General features: G+C 40.1%; 1 protein-coding gene across 2 annotated transcripts in view; it reads left to right on the top strand.

Annotated features, from left to right (window-relative positions):
• The window catches only part of NR6A1 (nuclear receptor subfamily 6 group A member 1), a 184,082-nt gene that overhangs the window by 752 nt on the left and 178,764 nt on the right, over positions 1 to 4,566 (top strand). The gene's annotated exons all lie outside the window — the stretch shown is intronic.

Raw genomic sequence — 4,566 nt, 5'->3', positions numbered from 1 at the left:
GCGGACCCCTCTCCCTCTTCTCGGTCTTCTCTGCGCCTAGCCCTCCGCTTCCCCTGGGTCCCCTCAGCCCCCCTACCTTGAGTCGCGTCGTTGGGGGCTTCCCTTCCCCCTCGCGTCCCCTCAGAGGGTCCTTTCAGCGCGGAGCCCTCCTCTCCCCCCCAGTCCTTTCTGTGCTCACCCACGCGGGTTCCTCCTTCCTCGCCTTTCCACGCGACGCCACACCCTCGTCCTCTCGGTTCTCTGTGCTCCACACCTTTTTGGAGCCTCTGCGGTCCGGAGCTTCCTGTGGCCCCCGCACCCCACTACTGCGAGCCTCCGCTTCTGCGCCGACCCCCAGATCGTTAGCTACCCGCCCAGCGTCTCCTTTTTTGGACCCCTTGGTGCCTGCTCCGCACCCGATTTCGCTCTGCTCCTTCTTCGCTCAGCTCTAGGCGACGACTTTCTGCTGGCTTAGATCTCTGGTCCGACCGTGTTGCTGGGGACACCTGTCTCTCCGTCTACCGACCGGTCCTGGTCCGCACTTGTCCCACCTCAGTTCTCCTCGTCCCTTTCGCGGTCTCGGACTGCAGACCGAGAATTCCTCCCTTGGCCCAGCCTTTCCTACCGTTCTCCCCTTGCCCCCAGGTCCCGGCCAAGTCCTCAGGTTCCTCGGGTCTGTCTCTGGGGCTGCCCCGTCCTACGCCCCCTGGATCTCTCCCCTTGCGGGATGTTTTATTTGTATCTGTTTGATATTTTTCCCCTCGGTGTTTGTCGGGGAATGTTTTTATTGGTAACGTGTAAGGAGCTTTTGTGAGGTCGTAAAAGGTGAACTTTTGAACTTGGAAAGCGCCCTGGAGCAATTAGCGCAGGCGATAGCCCCGGGAGGCCTGCATTACAAAGGGTGCTCGTACGGGCCGGCAAACGCTCCGGCTGCAAACCCAATTTATTTATTTATTTGCCCTGCCGTCCACCTTTCACATCTCCTCATTTCCGAATAAAGGGCAGGCTCTCGCAAATCGTGCCTCCTCCCCTCTCTGCGCCATAAACTCGCAATTCTCTGAAAGATCTAGGACCGAACAGTGTCTAACAAGTAACAGATTTCAAATTGAATGCAAACACCCAGGACAGTTAGGAGGCACTAAAAATTAATTGCTTCAGCAAGATTCTCAATCAGGATAGTGACCTGGCAGGTGTGAGGAAAGTAACCTGAATATAGGTCACTTAGGCACTCGATTGTCGAATGAATGAGAAGCTACAAGAGAGGCATCTTGGGGTGGATCTGCACCTTCATACGTTTATTGCCAGTTCAGTAGATATGCATTTTTACCAGTTAAGGGAAAAGTCTGTTTAGAGGAGAGCCTGGTTAACTTCACTTGATGTTGCTGACCAAATAGTGATATGTTTTCAAAGCTCCTGTCCTTTTTTTAAGATGTCCGTGATGTGTGGTATTTAGGTGGCTGGCAGTCCCGTGGGATGTCTTTGGAGACTAATTTCTGAATGTGAACATGTTTGAGATCAATAAAATCCGGTGTCACAAAGGAGGAGGCTGGAATCCAGTTAGGGTAGAAGGAGACAGTATCATAGGAACAAAGGATTTCTTTAATGCTTTTGACTTTTTAAGCTTTTTAAGTGGAGATTTGGTTTGGTATTAATGTGTGAATGTAAATCCTGATCTAAAATTTACCATGCTGATTTTCTACCCAAGCCCCAGATCTTATAGTCCACATTAGTGTATTTTCATAATGCCTTTCTGTTTGTGTATGCTTCCTGTACCCACCTGTGCATAGATGGATTTTGCTGTAGACTTCAGTTCTGCTTGAGAATATTGTTGTTAGGGAAACCTAGGAACTGCATTTGTTATTAATTATTCATTAGTACATTTTAAAGAACTCAATGGTAATTTTAATTCTTAATCAAATTTCCCATTCATAGTCTCATTTCCTCAATTCGTCAGAACCATTTAAAATAATGTTATGAGCAATCCATTTTGGCTAAGGTGGCTTTACTATTTTATATTTTACATCAGTTCTGTTTAGTGCTACAGATTTTTTTTTTAAATTGAAAACACAGTGAGAGTTTTGGCAGTTTGATGAGCTTAAAAAGTACTTTAAACATTAGACTGTTGTGGGATGCTTCATTTTTCAGTGTAAAAATGAGCAGCGTCCTGTTTTATAATTTATGTTCTTTATCTCTTATAACTTAATATGCTCTCAGAATTCACCCCACTCCTAGCCCTCCAAAAAAGGGAAAGTTTATCTTTGGAATGGTGGGGATTTTTTTTCTTTTATACTTCATTGATATTTTTCTCTAAAAGTAAATGAAACTGCTTAAGTTCTATGAAAAAATGAATTCTAACTTTTTACCCTACTGACTGATTTTCATTTTGTATGAAATATTTGCAATAGATAGCTATCTAAATAGGAGGTCTTTTGGTTTGTGTCATGAAGAAATAAACTGTAGGTGGAATTTTAGAAATGTTTTCCTGCCGGAAACGCCATTGATGTTGAATTTACAGTCCTTTAAGTGGTTTTTATTATTCCATTGGAATACAGTTGCTTGCCTTTTGATGCACCATCACCTTTCCAGTAATTTCTTGTGCTGACTGCGCTAGATGTTTTCAGTCGTTGCTTGTAGGTTTTCATAACAAAAATGAACCCATTTAGTCATAATAGAGGACTGCTCCCTCTTGGGGTTTCAGAGGAAGATGAATGGTTTGAGGAAGTATGTGCTGAATATTGCATTTGTTCATTTTATTTTAAGAGAATGAGGGAGTAGACTTTTAAATTAAATATTTCGAGCAAAGGAAAGTTATAAGCCATTATCAGTAATTAATATCACAGCTTATATAATTAGCTAGGAGTTCACTAACATCCCTTTTCCCCTCTATGATCATGCCATCCAAATACTTATCCCTGAAAAAAAATTAGCAAATGTTTTCTATGACAATTTAACTTCAGTTTTGTGACTTTAAAAATTAAGTTAATTCTGAGTGCCTTAGACTTTTCTACTTTAATTTAAAAAGATGCATAATATAATATTGTTGTTTTTAGAACAAACAACACACAATTTTTTTTTTTTAGCAGGTTTCCAAAAAACACTGAAAAGCAGTAGTGAACACTGCTGGTTTTAAACAGTTGAGATGTGAGATGACCACATTTCCAATCTTAGATTTACCATCCACCGATTTTTTTTGAGTATTTCTGTTCCATGTAATCAAAGTATGATCATGACATGCTTCCTACATCATTCTGAATTCTATAGCAAAAAAGAGTGTGTGTGTGTGTGTGTGTGTGTGTGTGCGCGCGCACGCGCATGCATGTGCAAGTGTTAGCACATTAAAGGGAGTTGAGGAGGGAAGGAGCTAATGAAAAAAAAAAAAAACCCTTGCATTTCCTAAAGAATGCCCAAATCATGCATTCCCATATTTTATTCACAATTTCTTCATTTCTCATTTTTTTCCTCCTTTTTTTCCTGGGATTATGGGACAAAGGTAAGAAATAAACTTTAGATTAATAAAACCTAATTTTAGGTTAGTGGAGGATGGAGGGTAGAAATCCCAACTGCTGCTATGATATTTACTAAGGGAAGTTTTTTACACTACTTGTAGTGTTTGTTGTGCAAGTTGGCTTTAAATTGCTAATGATGGCTTGTGGGGGCTTGGGGCTATGTAAGTGAGTTTCATCCTGTATTTAAGACCATCGCTTCGTTTCTATAACAAAGTAGATATTTATTGGTTAGTGTTGAATAAATTGGTCCATTAATGAATTGTGTTCAGATGGCAACTTCTGGCTTCAGAATTCGGGATAGCACCTTTGGCATATGAGACTTTATTTTTAGCATGCTCATCTAGATCTTGGCATTGTCCTAATGTTTTGTTCTTATGTTTATTTTTGTGTCGTAGCCAAGTTAAATGACAATTCTCTGTGTAAGTATTTTTTCCATGTGTATAATTAGGTTGAAAGTTAAATTTGGGGAGATACCTTTTAAGAGTAAATTTTATATTGTTGGTCAAATCTATCTCTTTAAAGTAGTATGGTAAAAATGTCTTATTTTGTATGAACCAGTCATTTATGTGAAAAAGGGTCATAGAGAAATCAGAGTTCTAAATCAACAGATAAAGCTTGCATTTCAACAGAGAATAAAAGTGTCCTTGAAACAATTTTAAACAGAAGGTAGCTATTGAATATGCCCACACAAGTAGTGATCTAATATACCCAACTCTTTGTACACTTGGAAAGTATTTCTAAAACCAGCAAATTATGAAAGAAAATATTTTCTTTCAAACTTTCATATTCTTAAGATCAACTTTTTCCTGGCTCAGGTAATTTCTTACGGGTTTATGGATGCCATTGATTGATAACTAAGGTTTAGAAATACTAAAATTATTAGAAGTCGGCAAGAAGTACAGAGCAGGTAATTCTTTTTCTGGTGTTGAGCCGCTGTTAGAGCTGAAGTTTCAGTTTCTTGTGAGCTTAATCTTAAAAAAAAAAAAACAAACCTCTGGATATAACTTTGATGTACAGTGTAGAATCAAGCCCAGTCTGCTATTGCTTGTTCTCTAACATGGCTTGTCTTTAAAAAAAAAAA

The sequence above is a fragment of the Pteropus alecto genome, unplaced genomic scaffold (genome assembly GCF_000325575.1).
Source record: "Pteropus alecto unplaced genomic scaffold, ASM32557v1 scaffold67, whole genome shotgun sequence".
In the NCBI taxonomy this organism is placed as follows: Eukaryota; Metazoa; Chordata; class Mammalia; order Chiroptera; family Pteropodidae; genus Pteropus; species Pteropus alecto.
This window is presented reverse-complemented; position numbering and strand designations above follow the sequence as displayed.